This window comes from Aegilops tauschii, chromosome 7 (assembly GCF_002575655.3).
Source record: "Aegilops tauschii subsp. strangulata cultivar AL8/78 chromosome 7, Aet v6.0, whole genome shotgun sequence".
Classification (NCBI taxonomy): domain Eukaryota; kingdom Viridiplantae; phylum Streptophyta; class Magnoliopsida; order Poales; family Poaceae; genus Aegilops; species Aegilops tauschii.
This window is the reverse complement of record NC_053041.3, coordinates 143,221,294-143,236,413: the sequence shown is the minus strand read 5'-3', so window position 1 is coordinate 143,236,413 and position 15,120 is coordinate 143,221,294.

Sequence of the window (15,120 nt, the reverse complement as noted above, 5' to 3'; positions counted from 1 at the left end):
TGGCTTATCGTTGACGGTACATTTGGTACAACCGACGTAGTGAGTTCCTTACACACAAGGATTACTCCTACTGATGATTACTGATACATGTTAAGAATGTGATCATCTAAAGGACGGAATGTAAGATAAAGGATTTGGGTAAAACCTCGAGCACCTTCACTCATACATTATGGTACACCATGTTGTCTATATCCAGATTACATTGGAGAAATTGATTATGGACAAGTCTTGTCCATCCATAATTTCCATGGTTATTTGTTCTCTAGACATAGAGAAAGATTCATCTAGACCATGAGGAGAAGGAAATAAGATGTTGGGACCTAAGGTTCCATATCACAGTGCATGCATTGGATCCACCAAACAGCTCAAGAATACCCTTCGATATCTCCAAGGCATCAAATTTTATCCTAATCTTTCAGTTTCAGATAAATCTGGACACCAATATCATTGGATACATCAATCAGATCCCTACTACGTCAGATCGTAGACGAAGCTTTGTGTTCCTACTAGGTGTGGTAGCCATACATGAGAGTCTTTGAAACAGATCTCGTGGCTACATCCACCAACCATTATCTCAAAGATAATGTTGCTTATGTTGCCCGGATGCAAACATGTTACGTAATAAGCAATATCGCTATATTGCATATCTTGCAAGTCAAATCATGTGACTGATTTGTTCACCAAGTCTCTAACAACTTCTAGATGCATAAATATGTTCATGGAATTGGTATGTGATGGCTTCGGAAGTTGCAAGAATCGGGGGAGTATCTTCCTGAATTGTTCATGTTCAAAGCATCATACTATACTCTTCCCCTTCATGAGTTTACTTTACAGATTCTCATAAAGGTTTTTAATGAGGTAATATCAACATGAGATCATATGTCATACTTTCTGTTTTCCCCACCAGGGTTTTTAGGAAGTATATACGACATATCTATTGTCCTCTAAACTCTATGGGTTTTCTCGTATTGAGTTAAAAGAGACAATACCATTATATATTGCATCATTTTCTCCTTATTTTATCCACTGGGTTTAAAGGAATTTAGCAACATATCAAACACTATTCTCCTCATATTTTTCCCATAAGGTTTTTGGAGGAGTTACTATACAACTATGGTCAAGATCAAAGGATTCTCAAGACTATACAAGGAATGAAAGTCGTACCAGAAGCAGCTTTGTGCAAGGGGGGTGCTATAATTAGATTATAACTGCCTTAAGCAGTTATTTAGTGCCCAAAGTGCAGTGCAGAAGGACGGACGCCTTCTCTGTGTAAAGACACCTGAACCTACGAACAGGCACCTATTCATTCAACAGACACCTTGTACAGGCGTCTCCTCTTGTAACAGACACCCCGAACAAACAGGAATCCTAGTATAAATACCTCAGGTCAATGATCAATCAAAAAGAAGTTCTTTCCAATCACTTTGTTCCTTTACAAGTAGTAGGGGCGCGTCCTATTTGAGGTGATCCGAGCGGGTTTCTCCGGGTTTGTTTTTATTTTCTTTTGTTTCTTTCCTTTGTTTCATCCTCTTTCTTCATTCTTTTTTGCATTTATTTTATTTGCTTTTTATCTTTCTTTTTTTTTTCTTTTCTGGTTTTCTTTGTTCCTTTTGTTTTTATTCCACTTATTCTGTATATGTCAACAATATTTTTCTAATACACATCTAAGAATTTACCAATACAAATCTAACATTTTTGTAATACATGGCTAACATTATTTCTATACACATTTTTTCAAATGCTTAATTAAAAAAATTAATATGTGGCCAACATTTTTCTGTATATTTCAAATATTTTTAAAATGCTTTATTAACATTTTTTAAATAAAAATATTTTAAAAAATATAATATATGGTCAACAACTCTCCTATACACTTTTAATTTTTCAAACGCATTTTTATTATTTTTATACACGGCTAACATTTTCCAGCTCCTACATTAGCATATTTTAAAATATTTGTTCAACTTTTTTTAAATGCTTGATAAACATAATGAAAAATTCATAACTTTTTAATACATGATCAACATTTATTCTATACACATTTAATAATTCCCAAATGCTTGACTGATATTTTTCAGGTACTTGATCACATTTTTTTCTGGAATGCTTGATTAACATTTTTTATGTATATGATCCAAAAAATTCAACATATTTTTAATACATGATCAACAATTTTTGTATACACATTTAACATTTTTCCGAATGCTTGATTAAAATTCTCCAAATACTTGTTCAACATTTGTCAAATGTTTTTTGTATGCTGGCTTTTGTAATAGTATAAATTTATAATATTTTAAATATAAAAAAGAACAAAAAAGGATAAACAAAAACATAAAACATAAAATAAACAGAATAAAGAGTATCTGGCCGCCCGCACACGTGGGCTGGCCCATGTCGCTCGCCCCTTTAGAGCAACTCAGAAGATAGACTCGTTGAATGCGAGATATAGGGGCCTTGGAAGATTCCCGGCACGCTGGCGCCATATAGGAGCTCCTTTTTTTCAAAATCTCTAGTTATGGAGTACTCGTTGCAAAGATCACTCCCACCTCCACAGGTTACGACAAGTGGCGCACTGCATGTGCGCCACTTGTCGCAACCTGGGAGTTTTCCCTTTTTCCGTAGGTACGTTTATTCAAAACGTTTTATCTCTTTAACCATGCGTCCAAATCTCGAACCATTTTCACCGTTGGATTCCTCGTGTCGAGATCTTCAAAGTTAGATCCCATATTGATAGGTTTTGACGAACTTTTTTTTCATAAAAAAACCGAACGAAAAAACTGAACCGGGACCACGCGTTTTTTCCCTTTCCGAAAGAGGCACGCCCGTGCCTCTCGCGAAACCACAACCGTGCCTCTCGTGGAAGCAAAACCTTGCCTCTCGTGGAAGGAAATAAAATAGAAAACACGTTTTTTCCGTTTCCGAGGAGGCACAACCGCGCCTCTCGCGAAAGCACAACCATGCCTCTCGCAGAAGCAAAACCGTGCCTCTCGTGAAAGAAAAAAAAATAGAAAACACGTTTTTTTCGTTTCCGAGAGGCACGGCCGTGCCTCTCGCGAAAGTACAACCGTGCCTCTCACGGAAGGAATAAAAATAGAAAATGTGTTTTTTTCGTTTCCGAGAGGCACGGCCGTGACTCTCGTGAAAGCACAACCGTGCCTCTCTCGGAAGCAAAATCGTGCATATCGCGGAAGAAGAAAAAACAGAAAACACATTTTTTTTCGTTTCCAAGAGGCACGGCCGTGACTCTCGCGAAGCAAAACCGTGCCTCTCGCAGAACCAAAACCGTGACTCTCGCGAAAGGGGAAAAAAGAAAACGCGTTTTTTCGTGAAAAAAACAATTTTTGAAAAAAAAATTGTCCAAAAGTTCAGAAAGACCGGTGGAAAACCGAAACGTCGAAAAAAAACCCCAAAAAATGCCTTTTAAAAAGCCGAAAACGCGTGCAGAAAAATAAAAAAAATTGGAAGGGAGCATCCAGATCGCGACACGTGACGGGCGGCTGGGAGCGCGTCAAGTGGCGCTGATCGTTACGAGGCTCCCGAAAGAGCGCTCGTTAACTAGTTGCTCTCCCCTTTTTTGGGCAGTTTTTATAGAAAAATTATTATGAGAGGCCGCCCTGGGCTAGCCTCAACGCAGGTTATTGTGCCGGCCCATTTGTGGCGCTATGGCCACGTTTTCATACAAATACAGGGTCCCTCCCTCCGCCCGACTATATCTTGCATTAAGCGAGGCACACCGAACCCTCGCGTCATATGCTACAGGAACGAGCTGGCCCAATAAGCGGGCACTTAAAAGTAGTAGGTAAGTGCATGGGGTGTGGGGTGGCTACCAGGACTAGAACCTGGGTAGCGAAGCTAACCGCTAGGTAAGTACCACGTTCGTGCTACTAGGACACAGCCTACTTATAGAGAAAAGGAGACGAGTTTTTTGTTCTTTGTTTTCTTTGTTTTTCATCGTATTTTCTTTGTTTCTTTTGCCATTTTTCTATTTTCTCCCTTCATTTTCTTCTGTTTTATTTGGGTTTCATTGGGTTTTTTTTATTTCTTTTGTATCTTTTCTTCTTCTCCAGTTTTTTCATTACTTTTGCTTTTCTTTCTTCGGTTTTACTTTTCATTTACTTTTTTCTTTTGTTCATTCTTGTTTTTTTTTCGTTTTTTTTTCATTCTACATTCTTTGTATATGTCAGCAACATTTTTCTTATACATGTTGAACAATCTTTTCATATAAATTTAATATTTTTCAATATAAACTTTTTCTATACATATTTTTAACATTTTGAAATGCTTAACTAACTTATATATATATATATATATATATATATATATATATATATATATATATATATGCATTTAACATTTTTGTTAATGTACATAAAAATATTAATCAAGCATTTAAAAAAATGTGGAACAACTGTTTGAAAAATGTCAATCAAGCATTTGGAAAATGTTAAATGTGTATAGAAAAAATATATTGACAATGTATTAAAAAATGGTGAAAAATTCATCATGTATATAAAATATATGGAACCTGTGTTTGAATAATATTAATCAGGCATTTGGAAAAAATTGATTCGAACCTGGGTAGCGAAGCTAACCACTAGGTAAGCACCACGTTCGTGCTACTAGGACAAAGCCTACTTATAGAGAAAAAGAGCCGACTTTTTTGTTCTTCGTTTTCTTTTTTTTATCGTATTTTCTTTGTTTCTTTCGCCATTTTTCTATTTTCTCCCTTCATTTTCTTCTGTTTTAATTGGGTTTCATTGGGTTTTTTTATTTCTTTTATATCTTTTCTTCTTCTCCAGTTTTTTTCATTATTTTTGCTTTTCTTTCTTCGGTTTTATTTTCATTTACATTTTCTTTTGTTCATTCCTTTTTTTTCGTTTTTTTTCATTCTACATTCTTTGTTTATGTCAACAACATTTTACTTAGACATGTTCAACAATTTTTTCATATAAATTTAAATTTTTGTTAATATAAATTTTTTCAATACATATTTTTAACATTTTAAAATGCTTATATATATATATATATATATATATATATATATATATATATATATATATATATATATTTATATTTATATTTATATTTATATTTATATTTATAAGATCAACATTGTTTGAATACATGGTCAACGTCTTTTCTATATGTTTTTTCAATGCCTGATTATGTTTCAAATAATAATATTAACATTTTTTATGGTCAGCATTTTTTATACGCATTTAACATTTTTTCCAAACGCTTGATTAATATTATTCAAACACAGGTTCCATATGTTTTATATACATGATCAATTTTTTCACCATTTTTTTAGTACATGGTGGATATATATTTTCTATACACATTTAACATTTTTCAAATGCTTGGTTGACATTTTTCAAACAGTTGTTCCACTTTTTTTTCAAATGCTTGATTAACATTTTTATGTACATTAACAAAAAAAATCAACATTTTTATACATGGTTAACATTTTTTATACACATTTAACATTCCTAAATGGTTGATTAACATTTTTCAAATACTTATTCAAGATTTTTTTTTCCAAAATGCTTGATTAACATTTTTATATACAGGATAAAACAATCCAACATTTTTTTAATACATGATCAACAATTTCTCTATACACATTCAACATTTTTCCGGATGCTTGATTAACGTTTTCCAAATAATTGTTCAACATTTTTTTAATTTGCTTTGTCTCGTCCCTGCGTAAAGGCGGCTCGTGTTTCTGCCTCCCGTCGGCGGCGACGCCGGTCCGCCAAGTCTCCTATGGCCATGGGTGGGCGGTGGATCCCAGCACTTGCACGCGGGAGGGCTTCGTTTTTATGTGCTTCTTCAAGTTTTGTTAGGTTTGTGTACTGCTCAGGAAGACGAGAGGACGGCGGCTTCTTGAAGATGGAATAAGGTTCTCCCCGCCTAGCCTTCGTTCTGGTGGTGTGTCTAGCATCATCAAAGGGCGCGTGGAGGTGTGTTTCGGGATTGGAAAATGAAACAACTACACTATGCACTAAGCCTGCTAGCTACACGGAAGGCGCAGCCCAACTCCCCCCCCCCTCCTTCCTCCTCTGTGCACAGAGGGGAGGTGGACACCGGGCAGCCGCCCGTGGCCGCGATGGCCACGTGCCGGCCATCCGCCGCGCCCCCGTCGACCTACAAGGCGTCGCACCGCACCCCGAAACCCTTGCCCGCCTTCCCGTTCCCCACACACGCGTCGTTTCTTCTCTGCTCGCCTCGCCGAGCGCCTCCATGGCCGCGTCGTCAACGTGCACGCGGCCACCGGCCACCATCCGCCACACCGACGGGTCCAGGAGGTCCACCGTGGACGAGTTCATCGCCTGCGCCCTCGAGACCAAGCCGGAGAGCCCCGCATCGCCGCCATCGAGTTCGTCTTCGACATCCTGCATCGCCGGTCGCCATCATCAATTCGCTGCGCCCCGACCACCTCCGACTGCCCCGAGCTGCTCCTCGTCACCGATGTGAGCACCTCCTCCGTTCCACACTGCCCCGCGAAGCGATTGTGCCACGTAGCTCGTTCGTCTGCACACCGTGGCGACGTCATCGTCCAAATACATCCCGCCGCTGCCTATTCCCTATGGCTGCTGCGCTGCTGTTGCTGTCGGCTTCGGCTGCTGCTTGCTCTACGTGATGTGCTGCTCCTTGCGCTACTACTGATGCTGCTTCTGTAGGATGCCGCATCCTTTTCCTCCCCCTGCGCTGTTGCCTGCTCTCGCACAGCCGCCAGCGCCCGCTCACGCTTGTCGCCCTCTCGCTGCCGCCGCCGCTGACAACCATGGCCGGAGCCCCGCGCGAGATCGCCCCTCCGATTGCACAGCCCCGCGCCCGTCCCTCATGCTCCCATTCCGCGCCGCTCGCCGCCGCTCCGACCGGCCGGCCTGCCGCGCCGGTGGCCCCCGTCTGTGCGCGGGCATAGCCCCTGCCGGGTGCGCCTCTGCCAGACTGGGCAGGCCCCTGCTAATTGGGGGTTAGATTAGGACTAACCCCCTCCTAGTTAGCCACTAACAATGGGCCCTGCCCTTGTTTAAATAAAAAAAGATATTTTCAAGCATAAATAAATAATTAGTTAATTAATTTAATTAACTCAACCTAAATTAGTCTAATTAATTTGTTAGTTAAACTAGACAGACAATGACAGGGGGGCCCTACTCCCTGTTGACCAGTCAAAGTTTGACTGGTCAACTGGGTCCCCTTGGTCCCACATGTCAGCCCCTCTGGTACACTTCTGTGTACTAGAGTTGGGTGCACCTAGCATTTCACATTTATTTTTGAATTAAATTAAATTCAATAAATGCATAAAACTTTAAAAATTAATATAAAATAAACCGTACCTTGGATGAAAATACTTTGTACATGAAAGTTGCTCAGAACGACGAGACGAATCCGAATACGCAGTCCGTTCGCCCGCCACACGTCCCTAGCATAGAGAACGTGCAACATTTCACCTCCGGTTCATCTGTCCGAAAACGCGAAACCCCGGGAATACTTCCCGGATGTTCCCCCCTTCGCCGGTATCACCTAATACCACGTTAGAGCACACCCAGCACCACTCGTAGTCATCTCATGCATCGTCATGCTTATGTTTGCATTATATTTATTGTTTCTTCCCTCTCTTCTCTCCGATAGACTACGAGACCGACGCCGCTGCTACCCAGTACGACTACGGTGTTGACGACCCCTCCTTCTCGGCTGAGCTTCCAGGCAACCCCCCCCCTTGATCACCAGATATCGCCTATTCCTTCTCTCTACTGCTTGCATTAGAGTAGTGTAGCATGTTACTGCTTTTGGTTAATCCTATTCTGCTGCATAGCATGTCATTGTTGCTACAGTTGTTACCCTTACCTGCAATCCTAAATGCTTAGTATAGGATGCTAGTATTCCATCAGTGGCCCTATATTCTTGTCCGTCTGCCATGCTATACTACCGGGTCGTGATCACTCGGGAGGTGATCACGGGTATATACTTACATACATATTATACATGATACATGTGGTGACTAAAGTCGGGTCGGCTTGTAGAGTACCCGCAAGTGGTTCCGATGAGGGGGCTGAAAGGACAGGTGGCTCCATCCCGGTAGAGGTGGGCATGGGTTCCCGACGGTCCCCGACTGTTACTTTGTGGCGGAGCGACAGGGCAGGTTGAGACCATCTAGGGGAGAGGTGGGCCTGGCCCTGGTCGGCGTTCGCGGTTACATCAATTAACACGCTTAACGAGATCTTGGTATTTGATCTGAGTCTGGCCACTGGCCTATACGCACTAACCAACTACGCGGGAACAGTTATGGGCACTCGACGACGTGGTATCAGCCGAAGCCTTCTTGACGTCAGCGACTGAGCGACGTGCGCCGGATTGGACTGGAACGCCTGCTCTTGTATTAGGGAGGCTAGGTCTGCTTCCGGCCGCCCACACAACATGCAGGTGTGCAATGGGCGATGGGCCCAGACCCCTGCGCCATAGGATTTAGACCGGCGTGCTAACCTCTCTGTTGTGCCTAGGTAGGGCTGCGACGTGTTGATCTTCCGAGGCCGGGCATGACCCAGGAAAGTGTGTCCGGCCAAACGGGATCGAGCGTGTTGGGTTATGTGGTGCACCCCTGCAGGGAAGTTGATCTATTCGAATAGCCGTGTCCCTCGGTAAAAGGAGGACCCAGAGTTGTACCTTGACCTTATGACAACTAGAACCGGATACTTAATAAAACACACCCTTCCAAGTGCCAGATATAACCTGGTGATCGCTCTCACACAGGGCGACGAGGGGAGGATCGCCGGGTAGGATTATGCTATGCGATGATACTTGGTGAACTTACCATCTATTCTCTTCTACATGCTGCAAGATGGAGGCTGCCAGAAGCGTAGTCTTCGACAGGACTAGCTATCCCCCTCTTATTCTGGCATTCTGCAGTACAGTCCATCGATATTGCCCCTTTACACAGATACCCATGCATATGTAGTGTAGATCCTTGCTTGCGAGTACTTTGGATGAGTACTCACGGTTGCTTTGCTCCCCCTTTTCCCCTTTTCCTTTCTACCTGGTTGTCGCAACCAGATGCTGGAGCCCAGGAGCCAGACGCCACCATCGACGACGACTCCTACTACACCGGAGGTGCCTACTACTACGTGCAGGCCGCTGACGACGGTCAGGAGTAGTTTAGGAGGATCCCAGGCATGAGGCATGCGCCTCTTTCGATCTGTATCCCAGTTTGTGCTAGCCATCTTATGGCCACTTGTTTAACTTATGTTTGTACTCAGATATTGTTGCTTCCGCTGACTCGTCTATGATCAAGCACTTGTATTCGAGCCCTCGAGGCCCCTGGCTTGTATTATGATGCTTGTATGACTTATTTTACTTTTAGAGTTGTGTTGTGATATCTTCCCGTGAGTCCCTGATCTTGATCGTACACGTTTGCGTGTATGATTAGTGTACGATTGAATCGGGGGCGTCACAAGTTGGTATCAGAGCCGACTGCCTATAGGAATCCCCCTTTCCAACTCCTTGGCCGAAGTCGAGTCTAGTCATTAGAAAAAACTTTTACTAACATGGTTGTGTGGCTTACGGGCCCACGTCGCCATTGGGTGGTGTTAGGATCTTTTACTCCTCGATCTATACTCTGGGACTCTGATCTCTCTACTATTCGGGTTAAATGATTTTGCTAAAATCTAACTTTAGGATCTCGTGATCACATCCACCCGAAGAGCCCCTTATTACAGATGATCGCCGGCTGCACCAGAAGATTCCTAAGATACTCTACGATGTTCTCTCGATACTTTGTGCCATCGCTTTTTGCAATTCCCTTTCATCGATAAAACCCCTATGGATGACCATGTACACTTGCCATTCGTACAATCATTCCCCGTTGATCTTGTTATTACAAGATACCCCGAAATTTTCTCTATGGTTCCAAGAATACTTTGTGCCTACTGCCTTGCAGTTCTTTGCCACCTAAATACCCCTACGGATAATTTATCGCACTTACCGAGTATCCGCTCATCCCAGTTGATTCATGTATTTCACAAAGGTCTTCGAAATACTATTCGATCTTTCGAAAATCCTCAGCAGCTTATTGCTCTTGAAATTCTTGCTTGCTTGCGTTATGGTTAATACCATAAGTCTAGTAATCTTACTGTCATCCTTTGTCATTGTCATTTTGAGTCCGTTGATTCAATATATTGCGAATGCTCGCAATCCTCATTCAGATCCTAGAATTCATCCTTCCGGCTTAGACGTCATTTTAAACATGAGCTGGATCTCGACCAATCAAAATTGCCACCGATTGGACCCCTAAGTCTACTCAACTTATCCATCCTTAATCAGAGCATTGCTGCTGATCCCTTGATATGGAAATTATAATTATTTGCCTTTGAGCTTTGAATTAGTCAGTTGTTTCTATAATCTGATCTCCTTGCATTCTTCCTCTGGTTGAGTATCGATGCTCACATCAGATCCCTTGAGGACCACCGGAACCTTTGTTGGGTTTTATCCGACAGCGTCCTTCCTATTCAATCACTTGGTAAGTTCTTTCCCTGATACATAATGCCATTAGTAAATCCTATTCTCGGATTTGGCCAACCATGCTCTGTTTTTGAGCCGGTGATAATTACTCTCGAAGCTTGTGGTATATGTTCCTAAACGCCCCGATGGGTTGAACCAATGCCTTCCCTAATCTGTATGAACCCGGGAACTTCTACAAGTCATACTCTACTAGTGTTATGCCAGATAAATTTCTACACTACAACTTCGTCGAAGGCGCGGAGTGATTGAAAGGTTATACATTGGAGAAGTGGGAGTCGACCTTGAACTTTGTGTTCATGCCCATGGAAACGATGTTGAGCTTATCATGATAGCTTCTCGTAACAATAATTATTCACTTGGCATAATTTGATCCTGTATCAATGATTTTGTCCTCTGCTATCGTGGTTCCGACCGTCATTGTTCTTCTTTGATCCCATTCTCGGACAAGTTAAAAGTACTTGCCTCCTGCGGATCATTACATCTGCCCAACCTCTATTTTGATCTACCTTCGAGTATTACCCCCTGGTATCTCGAGGATATCAACCCATTACACTACATCTTATGAATTTCTGATGAAGTAGTACCTTTCCCCGTCATAGTCACTCCACGGGTTCTGGGTTGTCGTCAACCGAGAACACCGATTGGTGAATCAAATCAACACTGTGATTCAGTACCTCTAGCACTTTGTTGTTGAGAAGTTTAATACTCCATCACGTCATTCCTAGCCTGATCGGCTACATCATTATCGTGCTAATTTTAACTGTGCTACCTGGTCCTTCTTCCCAGAGCAAAATTTTCGATGATGAGCTAAGCTTACGTCGACTTTCCTCGTCATATCATTTTGCCTTGAACAACAAGTTGGATTATGGGTTTGTGACGTACCCGTGGTTCCAATAACCTTTCGCTTCATCATTCCTTTGACTTGATATCATCGCCGACCAATTACATCTCATGAAACCTCTCGACAAATGTGTCGTGATCATCATCAACATTCTAAGCATTTCCAGGATATCAATCGAATTCATGATGAGAGATATATCATCCTTGCCCCTCGATGATTGTGTTAACATCGACAACATTCTTGCATTTTCGTAACACAAAACTGGTTCACGATTTGTATTGTACCTTGAGTTCCTTGCCATCCAACTTATGTTATGTTCTACCTTGGAGTATTACCATCTTTTATGTCAAAATGTTGAGAGAATTTCGCCACCTCTTAAGAATTCTAGATATAGTAATACTTCTCGCCATCTTCGTTCATATCTTGCCCCCCCCCCCCCCGTTGTTTCTAACCGGGATACGAGCCATTTATCTTTGATGTGTAATTTCAAAACTTCTAGCAACCCTATTGCTTGAAGTTAATGGTTGATAGCTTGATTCTTAGTCTATTGGTTATTGAATCACCATTCTAACATCGATCGGGCTACTTAGTCCGTCCTTCCAGGTGCACGTTTTGATCAATGTTTACTCGTGGTTGTTTTCCTCGAACATACTTCGTTATCTACTTCGATATGTCCACTATTATCTCCTTGTTCACATAATTGTGGAAATCCATCTTTTTGGAAACCTCGATGAATTGTCGCTGACTCCATTAGCTACCCCCGCATCCTCTCCTTGGTTTAAATGATGTACTCTTGTTCAGAACTCGCTCCCATAGTTCATTTCCCGAGAATCTTACATTGTCATCTCGTCAATTTGTGTTGCACCTTTTCTTCTCAGGTATCCTAAGTTTGAGGTATCCTGACACCAATCAGATCTGAATCTCGGTCACATATGCTGGTTGGAACATATTTTCAAGAGTTATATCATTGGTCTTTATATGACCCGGTAAGATGATGTCATACCCAGCACACCTGGCCGGAGGACCTATTGTTATAGTTTCCTTTTTAGCAAGCTTAGCGATTCTTCCATGAGGAAATCGTAAGACTTATTTTGTAAGTTGTTCCTAATGAATCCTTTGTGTATCCAAAGTCCGACCTTTGCTTGAAGACCATGTCAATGCTATCTCGAAGCATGTATGAGGTACTCCTATCATCAATAGGAACATTTGAAGCACAATGCTAAATTTTCTTTATCAATTATTCAAACACTATTGTTTGGGTAATCCCATGAAATTCCTCTCCCCTTACCTAAATGGTTTTCTACTTCTATCCTGTCATGGATATCATGCCTCGTTTGTCCTTGGGAAGGATATACCCCTAAAATATGTGTTTAAACACATTTTCCTTTCTATTGTTCTGTTTAATTTGATAATCATATCATCCTTTCCATTGTTTGGTTTAACCTTTCTTGAGGTCTATATGATCTAAGCAGTAATATTCTCCTGCTTATGTAAACACCTCGGTGTACAATTATGTCAGCAAGACCCTGTTACTATTGTTGAAAACATTCCGGTAACCACCGATGGACGAGAACTTTGCCTATTGGTCCGCCTCGTTCAATGAGCAGGAAAATGATTCTCTTCGTCCCTCGCCCTTGGTATCGATGTTGTTGCCGACATAACTGACACGCTACCCTCTGACATGCCTTGCTATTGTGACCGTGCAAGATGTCAGCCCCCTTTCTAATTTGAACCACATGGTGGGCCCATAACCCACAGTTCCACAGGATCGAAACCTGACTCTCCTGTACACCCTGTTGCCAAAGTTATTCCTAGAGCTTGACTCGTATGTAGTTCACGGGCCACCTGCCTAGTGATCTAATCTGGTATCAGACGCAATACTATCCCATTGCTCTGAACCCCTTTCACATTTCGTATCAGGCAACGAACGATTGCCTATGTGCTTGAAACTTCTATTTTGCACCTTCTTACTTTGCTCTCGATAATTTCTTAAGTTTCAATTCGAGAGTTACTTTCCGCCACCTTCCCTAATGTTATCTACCAGATAAGCAACATTGTAGCGGTCCATTCTTCCGAAGTTACCCCTTGTCCTTCGTACATACGATGGAGTTCTCGAAGAAAGAATGTTGACTTCATCATGATGACCTGAAGCAGAGAAATGAAGACATCAACGTAATGGATCGACCTCTTCGAGAAGAGCCACCAAGACCGAGAAGATTCGTTAGAATTTCGTAACCAAATCCCTTCCCCCTCACTTCCCCTCTTAAATCTCGGGACGAGATTTCTTGTAGTGGAGGAGAATTGTGACGCCCAGATAATTAAGCTACTGTAAACCTTCGTTAATAATGCCAAGTCATCATGATTAAAATTTTGCTAAACCTCACGTGTTTCAAAACTTAGTTCAAATACAAATTCAAATAACAAGTCAAAATATAGTTTCATAAAACAGTGAATTAAAAATGTTCAAAGGGTTATAAATATTCACTAACTAATTAGCAAATAGCATCCAACATTATATAAAATATTTAATTTCCCTAAAACAATTAAAACGGTGACCAAAACAGCCTCATTAATCCATTTTCATTTGTGCACAATTCAAATGCATCCAAATGCTCTTCAAACCTTTTGTGGCAGTGCCTAAAATGGCTATGCTAATTTAGGCCAAGACTCATACTTAACTAAAAGTCATTTGCTTTTGTAAATAAAAATAAAACAGAAACAAAAAAAAGAAAAAGAAAGCGGAATTGGAAAATGAAACAACTACACTATGCACTACGCCTACTACTGTACACTAGGCCTGCTAGCTACACTGAAGGCCCAGCCCAACTCCCCCCTCTCCTTCCTCCTCTGTTCACAGAGGGGAGGTGGACACCGGGCAGCCGCCAGTGGCCGTGATGGCCACGTGTCGGCCATCCGCCGCGCCCTTGTCGACCTACAAGGCGTCGCACCGCACCCCGAAACCCTAGCCCGCCTTCCCGTTCCCCACACACGCGTCGTTTCCTCTCTGCTCGCCTCGCCGAGCGCCTCCATGGCTGCGTCGTCAACGTGCACGCGGCCACCGGCCACCATCCGCCACACCAACGGGTCCAGGAGGTCCACCATGGATGAGTTCGTCGCCTGCGCCCTCGAGACCAAGCCGGAGAGCCCCGCATCGCCGCCATCAAGTTCATCTTCGACATCCTGCATCGCCGGTCGCCATCATCGATTCGCTGCGCCCCGACCACCTCCGGCTGCCCTGAGCTGCTCCTCGTCACCGATGTGAGCACCTCCTCCATTCCCCACTGCCCCACGAAGTGATTGTGCCACGTAGCTCGTTCGTCTGCACACCGTGGCGACGTCATCGTCCAAATCCATCCCGCTGCTGCCTATTCCCTACGGCTGCTGCGCTGCTGTTGCTGCCGGCTTCGGCTGCTGCTTGCTCTGCGTGTTGTGCTGCTCCTTGTACTACTACTGCTGCTGCTTCTGTAGGATGCCGCAGCCTTTTCCTCCCCCTGCGCTGTTGCCTGCTCTCGCACAGCCACCAGCGCCCGCTCACGCTTGTCGCCCTCCCGCTGCCGCCGCCGCTGACAGCCATGGCCGGAGCCCCGCGCGAGCTCGCCCCTCCGATTGCACAGCCCCGCGCCCGTCCCTCATGCTCCCATGCCGCGCCGCTCGCCGCCGTTCCGACCGGTCGGCCTACCGCGCCGGCGGCCCCTGTCTGTGCGCGGGCGTAGCCCCTGCCGGCTGCGCCTCTGCCAGATTGGGCAGGCCCCTGCTAA